The 19,755-nt window shown below is 40.8% G+C and overlaps 1 protein-coding gene across 5 annotated transcripts in view; it reads left to right on the forward strand.

Annotated features, from left to right (window-relative positions):
- AIM2 (absent in melanoma 2) overlaps positions 1-19,755 on the forward strand; it is a 137,589-nt gene that overhangs the window by 80,807 nt on the left and 37,027 nt on the right. The window contains exon 4 of one of the 5 annotated variants that reach the window (XR_012089911.1): positions 2,637-2,812. The exons of 3 other annotated variants lie outside the window; for them this stretch is intronic. The gene's annotated coding sequence lies outside the window, so the exon portion shown is untranslated. Of the gene's footprint in view, positions 1-2,636; positions 2,813-7,407; positions 7,780-19,755 lie in introns of those variants that run through there. One more of the 5 variants, XR_005240278.2, reaches the window with a different exon arrangement.

The raw sequence follows: 19,755 nt of genomic DNA on the forward strand, positions 1-19,755 counted from the left end.
TAAAAACCACAAATTCAGCTAGACTCACATAGACATTGGGATTACTAGCTGCAGAAGGAGCTACCCACTTCAGGTCTCCTCAACTCATCAGGACAACGTGCCTGCAGATAGGAACTACTCACTCCGGGTCTACTGTCTGCTGAGAGTGGGACACTCATCGGGACGACTTGCCTGTATATAGGAGTTACCGACTTTGGGTCTCCCAAAAGATGTTCTGTCACTCACTAAAGCTCCTCTCCACCTTGCTCACCCTCCAGTTGTCCTCTTACTTCATTCTTCCTGGACATGGGGCAAGAACTCAGGACTACTGAATGGTAGGACTGAAATAGCTGTAACAGAAACAGGGCAGAAACATGGCCCCCGCTCACCATGTTGCAGGCTATGAGAAAGAAGAGCTGTGGCCCAGACTGAGGGGCTCCATGGACGAGGGCTATAACACCCTCTTTGGAGGTCTGTGGTTTCTGGCATCTGCAAGCTTTTGGATGCTACTGCATTCCCCCGTCCAGGCACCAGTGCTTGCGACAGAAACTGCTTGCAGTACTTCTGGTCCAGCTGTAGCCTCACATGGAGCCAGTGCCTATGCTGGCGCCTGAAGCTGCCTGCCCTGCCGCAGCAGCTGGAGTACCTGGCTGTGTGCAGTGGCTGGACCCCACACTTGCTTGCTTACACACCCCTTGCTGCTCTGTGCCTGGCTGACCCTTGGCAGGCATGGGATCTGGGCTGGTAGTGCAGGCCAAGCACAGCCTGCCAGGCTAAGTAGGTGGAATGAGCCCAGCAGACCCCAGCAAAACTCAGGCAAAGGTGCCACAGGCCACTGGGGTTTCTGGCTGGTGAAATAACCCCTGAAACATCCTGTGACACGTATAATTCACTTATATTTCACACCAGCTCTATGTCATAGGTACTATTATTGGCCCACTTTTCATAAAAGGCCCAGAAAACACATTTGAGCACATCTCCTAGCTAGAAAGTGGTAGAAATGAAATTTGAACCCATGTATTCCATGCTCCAGAAAAGCATTGTCCAATAACAATATAATGCAAGCACATGTGTGATTTAAAATTTTCCAGTAGCTACCTCAAAAAAGTAGAAAGAGACAAATGAAGTCAATTTAATATGTCTGATTAAGCCCAATATATCCAAAATATTATCACTTCAACATGTAATCACTATAAAAATCACTAATAAGACATTTTACATTTTTTTTGTATTAAGTCTTTGAAGTCTGGTGTGTATTTTAATCTTACAGCACATCTCAATTTGCATGATAAATTTTAATCAAATATTTCGTTAGTATTTAGATTTCATAGAATTTAGTTGGAAATGAAGGTTTACGTATTTAATTTATTTCAGTCATACTTATTTTCAGTAACTGAATTGAATATGAGTTTTAAATTAAAACTAAATACAATATAAAATTCAGTTCCTCAGTTGCACATTTAGGATGTTTGAGAGCTACGTGTGGCTTATGGCTGCTGCTGTGGGCAGTGTGGGTTCGGAGTCCATGCCTGCAGCCATGATGCCAGATTGCTTCATTATCAGGGGAGAAGCCCTCTTGTCACCGTGGCTCTGCCCCCATTTCCCCTACCCTGGGATAGTCTCTTTCCATCTTCTTCTCATGGGCTTTTCAGATCTTCTGACATTTAGCCCCTAATATTGGCATCATTATATTCAGCATTAGTTTTCAAATACCCCAGTTTACAGAGACCATACCACCTACTTGGGGAAAGAGAAACTATATATATATATAAAAAAACTATATATATAAAACTATATATATATAAAATAACTATATATATATATAAAAAGTGTAGGTTTTTCCTGTTATTTCTGCTTACTAGATCAGAAAATTTGGGATGACCCATCCTGGGGGAAAATAATAGCCAGACAGATTTATGCCAAACCCCATTACTTAATGAAGTTCCAAAATAGCTCCTGCAATTACTTTTTAAATCTCCTTACATCCTCCTTTGGCTGGCATGGGCGAATTTGGGAGAGAAAAGTGATTTGTCAGAAACAGAAAGGAGGAAACTCCCCCTAGAATTTCCCTTTCTATTGCAGATTTGTTATTCAGGAAGGCTATGGAAGTGAAAGTGAGAAGAAAGGAGAGGTGTACAAGGCAGTGGAAAAAGGGAAGACTCAGGAGTGAGTGTATCTGTCTTGTGTTCTAGTCAATGGTAAGCGCCACCTTAAAAATAAGGAAAAGGATTATTTCAGTCACCTTGCTCATGTATGTCAGGCCTAGATCCAAAAGCAATGGGTTGAGGACTATGAAAAATCTTCCTCCACCTACCCTTGTTCTAATTCCTGTCTTGGTGAGGTGGAAAGAGGAGATGGGTATCTCTCCAGATTGACCTAAAGCAGGTTTTGCTGCTGTGACTGACTGTCTTTCTGAGATGAACACTAAGCTGAGGAATATTGTGAACCCATACTAACATAGTAGATGCAAAAAAAAAAAAAAAAAAAAATGTGGGAATTGTGAAAACTATGATGTATTATCCTGTTCTCACACTGCTATGAAGAAATATCCAAGATTGGGTAATTTATAAAGGAAAGAGGTTTAATTTACTCACAGTTCTGCATGGCTGGGGAAGCCTCAGAAAACTTATAATCATGGTGGATTCATTTCTTCACAGGGTGTCAGGAGACAGAATGAGCGCCAGCAGGAAAAATGCCGGAAGAGTATAAAACTACCAGATCTCATGAGAACTCACTCACCATCATGAGAACAGCATAGGGGAAACCACTCCCATGATCCAGTTATTTCCCACTGGGTGCCTCCCACGACATGTGGGAATTATTACAATTTAAGGTGAGATTTGGGTGGGGACCCAGAGGCAAACTATAACTTCCCACCCCTGGCCCCTCCTAAATCTCATGTCCTCACATTTCAAAACACAATCATGCCCTTCCAACAGTCCCCCAAAGTCTTTTCAGCATTAACCCAAAAGTCCAAGTCCAAAGTCTCATCTGAGACAAGGCAAGTCCCTTCTCCCTATGAGCCTGTAAAACCAAAAGCAAGTTAGTTACGTCTTAGATTCAATGGGGTATAGGTATTGAGTAAATATACTCATTCCAAATGGGAGAAAAAGAAGCGACTGCAGGCCCCATGCAAGGCCAAAATCCAGTGGGGCAGTCAAATCTTAAAGCCCCCAAATGACCTCCTTTGACTCCGTGTCTCACATTCAGGGCATGCTGATGCAAGAGGTGGGCTCCCATGGCTTTGGGCAGCTCTGCCCCTGTGACTTTGCAGGGTACAGCTCCCCTCCTGGGTGTTTTCACGGGCTGGTGTTGAGTGCTGCTTTTCCAGGCACTTGGGGCAAGCTGTTTGTGGATCTACTTCCTGGGGACTGGAGGACAGTGGCTCTCTTCTCACAGCTCCACTAGACAGTGCCCCAGTGAGGACTCTGTGTAGGGGCTCCTATTTCATATTTCCCTTCCACACTGCCCTAGCAGAGGTTCTCCATGAGGGCTTTGCCCCTGCAGCACACCTCTGCCTGGACGTGCAGGCATTTCCATACATCCTCTGAAATCTAGGCAGAAGTTCCCAAACCTCAATTCTTGTCTTCTGCATAACTGCAGGCCCAACACCACGTGGAAGGCTTGGAGCTTGCACCCTCTGAAGCACTGGATTGAGCTGTACATTGGCCCCTTTTAGCCACAGCAGGAGTTGAAGCAGCGGGGATGCAGTGCACTGTTTCCCAAGTCTGCATAGAGCAGGGGGCACCTGGTCCCAGACCAGGAAATGATTTTTCCCTCCTAGGCCACCCAGCCCCACCATGGGAGGGGCTGCTGTATAGGTCTCTGACATGCCCTGGAGACATTTTCCCCATTTACTTGGTGATTAACATTTGCCTTCTCATTACTTATGCAAATTTCTGCAGCTGGCATGATTTTCTCCCCAGGAAATGGGTTTTTCTTTTCCACTACATTGTTAGGCTGCAAATTTTCCAAACTTTTATGATCTGCTTCCTCTTGAACACATTGCCCCTTAGAAATTTCTTCCACTGGATACCCTAAATCATCTCTCTTAAGTTCAAAGTTCCACAGATCTCTAGGGCAGGGGCTAAATGCTGCCAGTTTCTTTGCTGAAGCATAGCAAGAGTGATGTTTGCTCCAGCTCCCAAGAAGTTTTTCATCTCCATCTGAGACTGCCTCAGTCTGAATTTCATTGTCCATATCACTGTCAGCATTTTGGTCAAAACCGTTCAACAAGTCTCTAGCAAGTTTCAAACTTTTCCACATCTTCTTGTCTTCTTCTGAGCCCTCCAAACTGTTCTAACTTCTGTCTGTTACCTAGTTCCAAAGTCGCTTCTACATTTTTGGGTGTCTTTACAGCGGTGCCCCACTATCCCAGTACCAATTTACCGTATTAGTTCATTCTCACGCTGCTATGAAGAAATACTCGAGACTGGGTAATTTATAAAGAAAAGAGGTTTAATTGACTCACAGTTCTGCATGGCTGGGGAGGCCTCAGGAAATTTACAATCGAGGCAGAAGGCACCCCTTCTCAGGGCAGCAGGAGAGAGAGTGAGTGCCAGAAGGGGAAATACCAGACACATAAAACCATCAGATCTCATGAGAACCCTCTCACTATCATGGGAACAGCATGGAGAAACCGCCCCGCAACGCCCAGTTACCTCCTACCAGGTCCCTCCTACAACATGTGGGGCTTATTACAATTCAAGGTGAGTCTTGGGTGGGGACACAGAGCCAAACCATATCATATGAGTATATGCGATGTTGTCTAACATACCTATGATGAAAGCAAGGTGTACTTGTTTGTATGTAGATGAGACCCTGGGTCAACTGAATCTATACTTTGACCTGGGGGATGGTAGATCTGGGAGCCATGTAGATGTAAATCCAGTGACAGTAATTTCATCCATTCTCAGTGCCCTTTAGATTTTACAAAGATTTTTCACTTCCATTATCTCACTTGAACTTCCCCAAAAGGACATAGAGCAGATATGACTAGCCTGCTGACACTGAGATTCGGGGGTTTAAGTGGTTCATTTGGGGTTACAGGACCAACTAGCCACACAACCAAGAACCAGGTCTTTGACTTTAGCCTCCTCTCCACTAAGCTTTGCTTTCCTCTACAGGAAAATGTGAGACAAAGGGCACAGGAATGCAGATTCAATTGTTGTAAAGGAACATTATAGACTTTCTAGACCCTAGAGACTAATGCAGGCTTAGGTTCAGAATGGGTTTCATAGCCACTTCTCTACTTATTCCTGCCTCCACCTTTTGTAATAGGAACATCTAGAATTTCGTCATTTCTCTCCAACTGACCCATTGTTCCTCTCCTTCCTGATTTCATGCACTCTTTCTTTCCTTCCTCCTTCTTTCCCTTGGTCCTGCTTTTTCTTCTTTTCTACCAAAAATATTCATTACATGCGTTTGATGTATTAGATATTACAGATGAACCAGAAAAATAAAGATGAACTTAAAAAAACATTTTCCTTGTTCACAAATGGTTTTATAAGGAGGCCAGATAGATCTTTTTAAAGTTGCAGTAGAGAAATAGTAGTGTCATATAGGAGAGAGTGTTTTATAGGTGAAGGTGGCTAAGTGTTGGGAAAGTCTTCATTAACATGGAGAGTCAAAAGAGCAAGGTCTGGAAGTGTGAGTAGGAATACCCTAAGCATTATAAGGTAGAGAAAGGGCAGACCATGTTTCTGGAAAGTTTACTTTGCATGATGATTTTGCCAGGTTTTATCTGTCAGTTCACTCATTGTGAGCATGGTGTCAGGGTTCCTAATTTGATTGCAGACCATACAGCCTTGGCTGAAGCACAAACGATTCCCGTGGTAGAAGCTAAAATGAGGGGATAAGGCTGGGAGTAAGAATGACATTTTGTTCTCATTTTTTTTAAGGCCAGAGAAGGCAGTTATTAAAGCCAATGTGCAAATGTAAACCCAGTTGGGGGAATTATTTGAGGCTGGGGGATTTTCTTGCTGCTCTTTAAATGAGTCTCCCTTTTCTTAGACTGATCTTGTTTTTAGAGGTGAGGTTAGGCCTGAAAGCCAAGATTAAGTGATCCTCTGGCTTTTGCTGGTAACATGGGAGGATCCTAGAGCTGTAGGGCATCCTCTATCAAGGAGAATCAATTCCAGCTGGGGAATTTGGGTACTTGGTTGCTGATCTGAGCAGACACCAGCCCATTAGGAGATGTAGTTGTGTTCCTGCTTTCAATCAAAGCAGATGACTTGAAAAAAGAAAAGTTTTTCCCTGAAATGGGCACAGAGTGATGTGATAGGTCTAGTAGTCTTTGGGAGGGAAAAAAATAAAATAGGTCTATGGTGACCTTGTGGATTGAATCCTGAGTTGTGCCTTAAGGGGCAAGTCACAATCTCACATGTGTGCATTTTCACCTGCATTGCTTTCACCTCTGGTCTATTTTGTCCACCTAGTTCTGTGGCCACTCCCTGGAACTTTTCTTCTCTGAACAGTAAAATCTGAACATTTTGCTCTCTAACTATTGCCTACCTAGCTCTGACTGTCCTTTCAATCCTGTGGCCAGTTGTCCCTGCCCTTTATTTCCTCTTGCCCCATTCAGATCTTCAGTTTTCGACCTATTTTCTCAGTGTGTATTAGTCCACCTGCCTTCACTGCCTTTTTCTGTTAAAGTTGAATTTCATGGTCCAGAGTGTTAATAACCCTTGCCATATTCTTAATTCTACGGACCCACCATTCTACTGTTAGAAGACCCCAACAGTCTGACTTTCTTGAACTTTCTCAAGGTGACTGAGCACTGATGGAAAAAAAAAAAGTCACACAACCTTGAAGCTTGTGCCACTATGTTTTTAAGACTTTTAAATTCAACCGAGTCCTACCTTTTCAGTGGATTGAAGTAGCCTCTTTTTGTCATCCTGTTTTTTTCTCCATAGCACTCATCATAACCAGAAATTATCTCAGGAGTGTGTTCGTTTCTTATCTTCCTCCACTAAAGCTCTATCAGAAAGAGTCTTTGTTTATTCTTTCCTGTATCTCCAGCACATGGTACATACGGAGTATGGCACATGCTCAGAAGATGTTTGTTAAACAAACAGTCTCAGCTTAGATGTCACTAACTCCAGGAATTTTTCTCTAGTCCCTATCTCCTACCAAGTCTGACTTTATAGATTTTTCCTTCAGCATCCCGTGTTTTTCCATCATAGCATTTTCACACCGTATTCTCATTGCCTCTGTACTTATTTTCATCTTTCTCTAGGTCAGCAATACACAATAGAACTTTTCATAATGCTGGAAATATTCTATATCTCTGTTGTCCAGTACAGTAGCCACTAAGCACATATGACTATGAAACACTTGGAATGTGGCTAGCATGACTGAAGAAATACATTTTTACTTTTTGTTTTGTTTTGTTTTGTTTTGTTTTAGGCGGAGTCTCGCTCTGTCGCCCAGGCTGGAGTGCAGTGGCCGGATCTCAGCTCACTGCAAGCTCCGCCTCCCGGGTTCACGCCATTCTCCTGCCTCAGCCTCCCGAGTAGCTGGGACTACAGGCGCCGCCACCGCGCCCGGCTAATTTTTGTATTTTTTAGTAGAGACGGGGTTTCACCGTGTGAGCCAGGATGGTCTCGATCTCCTGACCTCGTGATCCGCCCGTCTCGGCCTCCCAAAGTGCTGGGATTACAGGCTTGAGCCACCGCGCCCGGCCACATTTTTACTTTTATTAGTATTTAATTTTAATTAATTTTGAATGGAAATAGTCATATATGGTTAGTGGCAACTTTTGGAGAGCGCACACGACTCTTGATTTTTCAGCTCTGTGAGGTAAGGGGCTGTCTGTATAGCTCTCTGTTGTATTTCTCAGGGCCAGCACAGTGCCTGGCTTGTGCCGCCAATATGAAGAAACTTGGGCACATAATCTGTAGATTGTGTGTCTCTTAGTGGTTGATCTTTTCCATGGCGAGATGAAAGTTCAATGTGAAAAAATTCTGTCTCAAAAGGATTTGGGTATCTACACTGATGGATTTAAGATATTTAAATGATCATTACTCGGTATGTGAAAGGTCTTTAGCTATGAGCTAGCATTAGCTGGTAGGCTTAAGATATCTGAATTCATGGTAGAAATTGCTTATTCTGACTCAACTCTGAACTATACTATAGAGATTTTTTTAAATGTATTTTCATAAATTGTCTAGAGATGTACAAAATGAAAAAAATGAAGAAGACCCTTCCTGGGAATGTAACACTGTCTCAGAATGGCATTGAGTTTCACTTTATTTCTCCTTTGTGGCTGAGTGGTTTCAGTACCTGCAATTCTTGAGTTAGAAAATTGATTTACTGATTTGGTAATGTGAATTAATACTTATAGTTTGTGTCATATAACAAGCATTCGTCTAAGTGTTTCATGTACATTAACTTATGTGATCCTCACAACAATTTCATTAAATAGGTACTGCTATTATCTCCATTTGATAGATAAGAAAATTTAAACATAGAAGGGGAAGGGACTTGACCAGGATTACTCAGATAACATAGTTAAGTGGAGAAATGAGGATGTGAGCCCAGGCATTCTGGTTCCAAAATCCATGCTCACTTGGATTGCCTACTGTATAATTACCTGTACTATCTCTCTGTTCTTAGCACAATTCTATACTTCATTATGACTGTGAAACTATGTGTGTCCACATGTGGTGAGAATTTCCTAAAGATAATGATTTTGGGTTGCAGGCTGGGAGGTGAGGGAACTGGAAGGAATAAAGAGTGGGAGGATGTAGCTATGGCCCAGGGGGCAATAATTCACCTTGGAGTTAGAAGCCTCTGTTTCTAATTCCTTCTAATTTATTCTATTATGAAATTTGGGGAGCTATTACCTAATTTTATTATTAAAATTACATGAAATATGTATGTGAAATGGCTTCATCCTGAGCAGGGACTGAGAATCTGATGTATTGGCACAGTGCCTAGTAAGGAATGTCAGGTCTCAGAGACTACACCGTTATAAGACTTAGCGGTTTGCCTGAGACTGGGGCAGAATTCAGACTGTCTCCGGCAGTTCAAGAATTCATGCCCTTATAGGGGTGAAAGAGAGGTAGGGATCTGCCTACTCCCCGACTTTATTTTCTCTCTTACTATCCCAGATTTTCTGTGCCTTGGAGCTGCCTAAATCTCAGAGTAACCTAATGAGTAGGAAATCACCTAGATCACAAGCAGGTGACAATATTGAAGGATGAAGGGAATACTTTTTGTTTGTTTTTGTCACTAAAGACCAGTTTGGTCTCTGTATACCCCCCATCCCTTCCATCATCCTGCACCCTCGGGGAATGAAAGTTACCTTTAAGTCTTGAAGCAGCTCATGTCATACCTCTGCTCTCCAGCCTGCTGGTACCTACAAATAGTTACAGACATTCTTCTTCTTGGTTGGTCCTAGCTCTGACTCTACCGAGCCATAGTGTATCTGCCCTGAGAGTGCCTTTTGCAATTCTGTCTATGATCATACCTCAGGAAAGAAATGGCAAGCCACAGAAATTATGAAAAACTTACAGAGGCAGTCTTACAAAGAAATAAATTTAAATTATCTCTTAAAGCTGGAAAAGGAGCCCGTGTATATATAGAGCACCAAAATCCATAAATTTTTTAAGTGAAAATAAATAGCAATTTATTTATTAAATACTAGATTATTACTCCCCTGGTGTACATGACACAACCAACATTTATTAAGCTCAGACTATGAGCTATTCATTGTGCTAGGCGATTTACACATTATCCTGTTTCTCTTCATAACACTACTGCAAGATAGGCATTATATTTTTATTTTACAGACAAGAATCAGAGGTGGGGGGGCTAAGTAACCCTCCTAAAGTCAACTAGCTAGTGAATGAAGAAGTAGGATTTGAAGATGTATTTAAAATATTTAAGTGTCTGCTCTTTCTACTACACAAAGTTGCCTCTCTTGAAGCAGAAAGGAGAAGGTTGGGGCAACTAATTAAAGAAGGATCTTTTCAGCATACAGCAGCATGTGTTTATGTTGAATCAGGAACCAGCACCCTTGTCTCTGGTAGTGGAGTCATCCCAAAGCCCAGATGTACTCTACCAAGACAGTTTATAATCTGGCTTGTGGTAACATGAGATTTTGTGAAAATGGACCTGTGTTATGTGATGACTCAAATTTTATTGAGATTTAATATATGAAACCCTAGTCTAATTCCATACTCTTTGCAATTTCTTCTCAATTCGATCCCTCCTTTCACTATAATATCCCTGACATGAAAATGAACATCCATAGTCAACAGTATAAGGCATTGAATTAAAAGTTTGAGGCTGTCCTTTTTAGTGGTCTTACCTTCTTAGGGAACTCTTGATAATATACAATGTATGATATTGCCAATTAAGAGACTAAAATGTTAAATGCTTCTAACCACTACAGATTTCCAAGCATCCCTTATAATATTTTAAGAGGTTTTTTTTTTTTTTTTTTTTTTTTTTTTTTTTTTTTTTTTTTTTACTTCAAGGCAAGCGTGGTACCTTAAAATGCTTAATTTACATACATTTTCTATATCAGACAGAGTAAACTAGGTATCTTTCAGCAAAGGAGGAAGGCCAAGAAAAAGGTGCAGAACATAGCAGAGAGCGTTCTTGAGCACGTAGCCAGGAAAACAGAGGTAACAGAGGGAGCTGTCACGTAAGCAGAGGCCCTGTAGGCCGGGGTGGCAGATTCATTCACCTTTCTCTTCCTGTGCCCTCAGCACTGAGAATTCATAGCTCAGGTACATTTTCACAAAGTGTCTCAAAACAGAGCTCGTGCAACCACTACCAAATGGATTCGAGTTGACATTTATAACAAAAACTATTCTCTATCCGTGCTTTATTTTTTATCCTGCCTTGGGGAAACGGCTGAATCATTTCACAAATCTCTTAGGATACAGAGACAAAGAGAGAAGGGATAGATTTAAACGTTTTCTTCCTTTTGATTTAGACTGACTCTAATGCTTGATTATAGAGCATGTACAACAAAAATAAGCACTTCCCATAATTACATTAATTTACAGATAGCAATGAAAATGATCTGAAGGGATTTCTGCAGAAGAGTTAATACCTGTAGTGCTTCTCTTTCTGGATGGTGGGATTATGAGTGTTGTTCTTTGTCTGCTTTTGTTTGGCTACCTTTTCTGGATTTTTTTTTTTTCAGTAATGATTTAAATTGCTTTTGTAACAGACAAAAAGAAATGGCCTTAATAAAATAAATAATAATTTTTTTTGATATTCAGGTTTTTTTTTTTTTTTTTTACCTTTTTTGCATAAGCAGCCTAGACTAAGAATAATTGGCCCCAAATAAATTAGACATACAAAGCAAAAAGGTAAAATGACATTCTGAGTTTTGGAAAGTTGATTTTTTAAATGTAAACCTTCATAAATCATTGCAAACAATTTTTATGGTATGTTAAGTTACCAATACTTAAAAAAATTCAGTAAGAACATTTGATTTCTTTTTTTTTTTTTTTTTCGGAGACAGAGTCTTGCTCTGTCACCCAGGCTGGAGTGCAGTAGTGCGATCTTGGCTCACTGCAACCTTTGCCTCATAGTTTCAAGCAATTTTCCAGTTTCAGCCTCCCGAGTAGCAAGGATTACTGGTGCATGCCACCACGCTCAGCTAAATTTTTATATTTTTAGTAGAGACGAGATTTCACCATGTTGGCCAGGCTGATCTCGAACTCCTGACCTCAAGTGATCCACCTGGGTTGAGCTCAACGAACAGTGATGTACCTACCACCCAATTTATGAAATATTAGTATTAGATTGGTGCACAAGTAGTTGTGATGTTTGCCATTACTTTTAAATGGCAAAAACTGCAGTTATGTTTGCACCAACCTAATAGAATATTATCATTATTTCTGAAGCTCCCGTGTGTCCTCTGTTTCTAGCCACTTTCTACTTCCCTGAAGTTACAACTAAATTTTGTGTCTTATTATCTCTCTGCTTTTCTTTTAAGTTTTATAACAATGAACAATATATTAAATTTTTACACATTTTTATAATTTAAATATGCCAGATGCAGTGGCTCACACCTGTGATCCCAGCACTTTGGGACGCCGAGGCGAGCGGATCACGAGGTCAGAAGATCAAGACCACCCTGGCCGATATGGTTGTCTCTACTACAATACAAAAAAAAAAAAAAAAAAAAAATAGCCAGGCGTGATGGTGGGCACCTGTAATCCCAGCTACTTGGGAGGCTGAGGCAGGGGAATCACTTGAACCTGGGAGATGGAGGTTGCAGTGAGCCCAGATTGTGCCACTGCACTCCAGCCTGGTGATAGAACAAGACTCCGTCTCATATATATATATATTTAAATAAATAAATAAAATGTTACATACATTCCTCTGTAACTTGCTGATCTTCATTTATGTGATAACTGCAGTTCATTTTCACAGCTGTAATGTATGCCAGCACCTGAGTATCCATGAATATGCCACAATTTATTTGTCCCTTTGACAGGTTTCCCCTTTTTTGGCTTTAACAGTGCTGCTAAAAGTTTCACTGGGACTGGGAGTGCTGTGTCTTAAGATGTATGCATCTTCAAAATTAATAGATAATATAGCATTATGTTCCAAACAAGTTGTATCTCCTTATGCTACCAGTAGTGAGTAAGATTTCCTATTTGTTAATCTGTAGGAAATATTAAATCCAATTTTTCTCCCAGAATTCAATGTGTTCTGGCTACGTCACTGCACTGACCCTCAGGAGATTTAGATGCCTTTTAATATTATATAGCTGGGAAGGGGAATTGAAGTATCATGGTAGATCTTGTAGAATTATATATATGCTGTCATTAGTACTTCTTTTCCATTAGTAAGTGTCATGAAGTTGTGTGTGTTCATGTATTTGTATGGGTTAATGTGCTATCAGTATTTTATTTTTGCAGAATCCCGTTGGTATGGGGTTAAGATTTCAGCCTCTGGAAATACATTTTCTGGGATCAAATTATTTATTTATTTATTTATTTATTTATTTATTTATTGAGACAGAACCTCACTGTGTCGTTGATGCTGGAGTGTAGTGGTGTGATCTCAGCTCACTGCAACCTCCGCCTCCTGGGTTCAAGCAATTCTGCCTTGGCCTCCCAAGTAGCTGGGATTACAGGTGCCCACCACCGTACTCAGCTAATTTTTTTGTATTTTTAATGGAGACGGGTTTTCACCATGTTGACCAGGCTGGTTTTGAACTCCTGAGCTCAATTGATCTACCCACCTCCGCCTCCCAAAGTTGTAGAATTACAGGCATAAGCCGGTGTGCCCAGGCCCTGGTATCAAATTTTGACTCCTCTACTTACAGCTTTGTAACCTCAGGCCAGTAACCTATCCTTTTCCCTGAACGCGGGTAACAATTGTTCCTATTCCTCGGGTTGTGGCTGGGCCTAGAGAATACTTAGGACATGAGAATTCACCTCCTTCTCCACTTCCTGACATGGGGTTGCCTATGCTTCTCCACCTCTCCCACCTTACCCTTCACCATGTTCTTCCTTTTCCTTAGAAAATAAGCTTTAACATCCTTCAGTCTGATAATGTGGACCTGGGTCAAGAACAGGGGCCAGTCTCTAATCTGTGTAATTGTGGAGTATGTATTTTGGAGTTTAACTTTATGCATAGTTAGGGCTAAAATTGTTATCTGCTATTACAAACTCCTGCTGCATATATATTTATAAAATTTAGGTCATCTTCTACATATTATGTAGTAACTTAATTGTTTTCAGCTTATGCAACATGGTGAATCATTTCCTGAGTCACTTTGGTGGTTAGTCTCTTAGTTTTGCATGTTCAGATAATATTTTCATGTTTTACTGTTAAAATTGTGAATAGTCATTTATTTAAATGAGTTTATATATTTGTTTCCTACAGTAAATATCAGGAACTAGAATTGTTAGGTTATAATTGCCCTCTTATTTCAATAATTTTTAATTCATGATAAGATGACTCACCTAAGTATTTCACTTAATTTTTTTTTCCTTAATTTGAACATTAGAAATAGGACTATGTTTAGGGTGTGCATGCCCTTGGGCAATCACCCTGTGTTTCTTCTGGCCCTGCTACATTGCTGACTCCAGTGGATACCATTTACTTTCTGTTCTGTGTGTCCTTGAGGCCCCTTTCATGCTAGAATATTTTTATAGGTGACGGCAGTTGAAGCGTCCCCACTCTAAGCAGGCCCTTTTCAGTAGAGAGGGACGAAGCCACCGTTTTTGCTTTGGCAATTGCTGGTGTGTCAGTGAACACACACACACTCATAACATTTCTTACCACTTCCTTACACATCAACCCCCTGAGTTACTCTCCAAATACCTTCCCCCAAGGGCACCCAGAGGGCAGGACTTCAGCTGGCTGCCTTGATTCATCCCATCCTACAGATTGCTCTGAACACAGAGATGATCAGGATAATGTAACGGTTGCACTTCATAAGTATATAATTTTAGTCATTGTCACCAGTTACATGCTGGCCATCCTCAAGCATGTAAGATAGTCTTGTAACTTGTGAATCTTCAGAAATCAGAGGAGTTTCTCCTCCTCTTCACTGATGACAGTAGTCAAAAGGGACCCAGCCTAGAATAAGTAAAGGGAAAGGCAGAGCCTGCCAAAGCACGTGGTGACAAGTATGTCATTGTGGACTGACTCTACCCAGCATTTTTCAGTGGTTGTAATGCCACACATGGCTTTAAGGAATTAATAGGATTGGAGACAAGCTTTTCTGTCTTCTATACTTATAAGACCAAGAATGGCTCAATATAAAAAATGTAACCTTTATCCCATAATTCTCTTTTCTAGCTGTATTATCTGTTACATTATTAAGTAACATTTAAAGTTATTTTTATTAATTATTTTTACCATTCTCAGGACCTTACAAGCCAATTTCTACAAGTCTAGCATTAGGATTGCGGTTTCTCCTTTAATGGTGATTCATCTTTCCCACATACAGCCTGCCCCTTAATTCTCATATTTCCATTTCAGTAAGAGACTGAAAGAGAAGAGAGGCCAATAGGAAGTTACACAGGAAGAAGAATACCAGGAGGGAATGATGGTGCTGAACACAAGGGAGCCATTTGAGGTGGAATCTTTGAAACTCACACATTTTATGCTAATGTGGTAGAGGTTGCTTAGGGAAAGTCTTTAGCATCAATGTGAAAGACAATTTTTAACTCAAAGAATGATCAAAAATTATTTCCCTGATGGTTTCCTAGAGTCAAACCATGCCTTACACATGTTTGATGCTGACTCTGACAGAGGGATCTGTGTCTTCAGTTACCATGTCAGTAGACTAGACAAACAGCTCATGGTAAAAAATAAAAGACAAACAAATAACCTCCCAAACGCAACCTTGTAGGAAAGATAGTAAGAGTTTTCACCTTAAGGTAAAGTTTTGGACTTGGTCTGAAGTGTCCATAGAAGACATTTAATTAAACATTTTTATTTAGAGATAAAAACAAAAACAACATTGAAAGGCATGGAATTTTAGTGGCATGGTGACAATTACAATGACAAAATTATGAAATGTGAAGCAATCACACACTTTCTAGCAGCATGCGAGAGAGACTGATTCATAGACTTTAAATTCATGTATTATTTTTACCTTGTGGTATATTTTTGCACATTATACTCACATCCTTTTCTGGTGTATGTATCTTTACACTGCATTCCTGCACTTTATTTAAAGTGACAGTAATTGTGAATATGACTGAAGTTAAGAGTTGAAATGTCATCTTATGTTGGGTCCCCAAGAAACAGACTGTTAGATTTGCCTGCCAGAAGTTTATTAGAGGGTGCTCTTGGGAACACCTATAAAGGAGAGAGGGAAAATGGGTTGGGCAGAGGGAGAAGTTAAATTGTAATGAGGGCTGCAGCCAATTCCCCTGGGAACCCTAGAACTGGGATGGCCTCTAGTTATGCCTAAGTGAGGCAAGAAGGCTGTGACCTTGAACCTCCTCATAGACCAATCCTTGGCTTCAGGCTTTCTCCACAGAAGGATGCAACTTTGGGGAAGGCAGTTCCCTTCAGCATAGGGCAGTCCTGGAACACAGAGTCAGGTGTCAGCTGTAACACTTCTAGCAGCTGGGAGAATAGGCACTTTGGTTGCCAGGTTGAGGGATCTAGATGGTAACAGCCTTCAGTCCAGTTACTGAAAACAAGTAGTTACTGAACTAAAACTAAAAACCAATAGAATAGGCAGGGCAGAGATGAAAGAGCAGTGATTTATGGAAAGCCTAGAAGAATAACTTTGTCATAGGAAACCATGTGTATATTCTTGTGATCATGTGATTCTGGGAGTCAGGGTACGTGTTTTGAGTGGCCATTTTTGTTTGACTGGTACATAATTTAAAGAACTAAACAGAGTGATCTTGTGGGTTTTTTTCTTTTTTCTTTTGTTTGCTTGTTTTGTTTTGCATTCAGCTATCCTGAGAGTAAAAGAGTGAAACTAGGAAAGAAACTTTTTAGGGAAGAACCAGATAGTGAAACTAAGCAGGGGAGCCTGTAGGTAAGGGGGTTGAACAAACAATCCAACACAGGGGCTTCTTCAAGCAAGTGACATGCTGTATGTTTACTTTCTGTGCTTCTATTTCCTGATCTACTGTGGTTTTTATCCTTTTGGTTATGGAGTTGAACTTTTTCATTTTGCCACCAGGAGGCAGTGTTTTGTAGTGCTTAGGAGGATGTGCTTTGGTTATGCCAGGTGAAGTTCAAATCTTATTTCTACCATTCACTAATTGTATGACCTTGGTCCGTTCACACGACACCGCTAAGCCACTATTTTCTCATCTATAAAATAAGAATAGTAACAGTACTCACTTTGCAGGATTTTTTGGAATATTAAATTGAAATAATGCTTGTAAGCACCTAGGTCAGAAGCTCACAGCTGGTCTCTCATGCCAGAAATGGTCTCCCGGGCTCACAGCTGGTCTCTCATGCCAGAAATGGTCTCCTGGGCTACAGATACTTTTTCCATCTCATACAAATGACAGTCCTTAACCAAGTTTTCTTAAGAAACTTGTCAGTGTTTTCTTTGAATAAAGGATAAAGGAAGGCAGGAAGATGTAATGGGTTTGGTGATAAACTAAGTTAAACTGTGAAAATGGAGATACCTGTGAACACAGCTGCTCTTAGTCATTGTTGCAGTCCATTTTGTGTTGCTTATAACAGAATACCTGAAATTGGGTAATTTATAATGAAATGAAATTTATTTTTTACAGTTCTGGAGGCTGAGAAGTCCAAGGTTGAGGAGCCCGTCTGGTGAGGGCCTTCTTGCTTGTGGGGACTCTGCAGAGTTCCCAGGCAGCAGAGAGCATCACCCCAGGCAGCTTAGTGAGCTAGCTTAGGTCTCTCTTCCTATTCTTTTAAAGCCACAAGTCCCACTTCCATCATAAGCTATTAGTCCATTAAGCCATTAATCCATTCATGAGAGCAGAGCCCTCATGACCCATCACCTCTTCAGGACTCCACCTCTCAATCTTACCACATCAGGGATTAAATTTCAACACGAGTTTTGAAGGAGACAAATATTTAAATCATATCAGATATCAATACATAGAAAGAAAAAGCTGCAGTTATTTAGATACTGCAGTTTCATTGAAGATGGGGCTTGGTGGAGGAACATCATTTGCCTCCGTGGGGGCATATGTTTTGATATTGAATTAGGGAAAACCAGACTGAAGCTGTAAGTCATGCCCTTGACATTATGAAGCAGCAAACATCAGGCCCAGCTGAGTCATGCAGCTCCTGAATCCTGGCATTCCTTCCTCTCATGGTTCTAAGGCATGTTTTTTTATTGAAAAAACATCTTGGCCACATGTTCAGGAAGATGTAGGATCCAAGTGTCAGAGACACAGCTTTTGTATCTCACATCTCACAGTTACATACCTCAAAGTCATTTTCCAGAGGCACTTCAATCACCCTTAGACCTCAAGCAGGCCTGATAACATCAAAATTATCCCGTGCCTCATCTATGCCTCTTCCTCTTTTTCTGTCCACCGATGTTCCACCTAGAGACCCAACTTATCACCAGTTGCGTTAAGTCTTTCCACTATTTTGTAATTTCCCTTCATCTACTTTGTTAAATGAGAAACAGGAAAGAAGTAAGAATAAACTGAAAATTTTTTAATTATGCAAAAAACTTAGGGATCAAAGGATCACTCTGGCAATGCAGAAATCTACCAAACTCTGCCATTTATCACTATTACATTTAAAAAATAGACTTGGCCAGGTGCAGTGGCTTACGACTGTAATCCCAGCACTTTGGGAGGCCGAGGCAGGTGGATCACTTGAGGTCAGGAGTTCAAGACCAGCCTGGCCAACATGGTGAAACCCCATCTCTACTAAAAATACAAAAATTAGCTGGGCATGGTGGTGGGCACCTGTAATCCAAGCTACTCGGGAGGCTGAGACAGGAGAAGTGCTTAAACCTAGGAGGCAGAATTTGCAGTGAGCTGAGATCGCACCACTGCATTCCAGCCTGGGTGACAGAGCAAGACTCCATCTCAAAAAAAAACAAACAAAAAAAACTTTCTAGAATAAAGGAAAAGCCTGGCATTGCTTTCTATAACACACAGATGGCATCATAGGTTCTTAAGAATTTATTAATAATTGATTAATATAAATCAATTATATTAATTGGACTATAAATACCAGAATCATCCTCCTGATCCCCCCATCCTTGTCTTCAGGTATGCTTCCACAGTTCAGCACAAATATGGTTCCTTCCACTGACATTTACATGTTACCTTAGTCTCAGCCATGGTGATCATTGTTTTTTTTTTTTATTGCAACCTCACCTGACTGCCATCATCCTTACCATCTCCCCTGACTCAGCCCTTTCACTAGAATTGTCCATATGAAAGACATTGAGTAGTGTAGGGGTCAAGGAAAAGGGAAGAAGTAGAGACTGTTGGGTTGGGAGCCTAGGTCAGTGGGAGAGTTGTGATTCCATTAACAGTAAAAGGGAAGTAAGAATGAGAAAGTACTTAAGAGTCCTAAGACAATCAATGATTTAGGATATGGAAAGGTTGAATTTTTCATTATGCATTTAAATAAAAATGTGTAGTACAAAGTTTTAAAGCTACACTTGGAGTTTTAAGGTGGTGAGTCTTGGTGATTCAAGTTTGTAATTATTTTATACAGATTCAGTTTCTGCCCACAAGGAGTTTACACTTCACTGAAAAAGGCAGACAAGACATTAGACCTCATAAAACAATACATTGATAGTCATAATAATAATGGATAGAGTTTACTGAGTTCTTTGTATCTTTCAGTTACTTTGCTTAGTGTTTTAAATGTGTAAACTCTTAATTTTCACAACACTTTCTAGGATTAGGGACTGTCAGCCTTCAATAGATTAAGAGACCTGCTCAAGGCCACACAAGTTGGTGGAGCAGGGATTTTAACTTGTACAGGTATGGTGCCAAGCCTGTGAGTTTACTTCTTTCCACTTTTGGTGTGATGGAAAGTCCTGAAGATGATGGAAAAATAAACAACAGGAGCACTTAACTCAGACTTGGGCTTGCAGGATTTGAAAATAGTTTTGGAGAAAGTGAGATATAAAGAAAGACCGGGAGGTGAGTAGGAATTAGCCAGATGGGGGAGGAGGATGAAGTCGAGAGTGAGGTATGTTCAGATTCTCCTGGAGCCTAGTGTATGTGGGCAGAGGGAGGCCAGGAAAGGCCTGGCCCCAGAGCTCTCTGATGAGCTGGCCAAAAGGAAAGCAGAGACAGCCTCATGTCACAAACAAAGCATCCATGTTTACGAGGTGGAAAGAGGAGAGATACTGAC

The sequence above is a fragment of the Chlorocebus sabaeus genome, chromosome 20 (assembly GCF_047675955.1).
Source record: "Chlorocebus sabaeus isolate Y175 chromosome 20, mChlSab1.0.hap1, whole genome shotgun sequence".
NCBI lineage: Eukaryota > Metazoa > Chordata > Mammalia > Primates > Cercopithecidae > Chlorocebus > Chlorocebus sabaeus.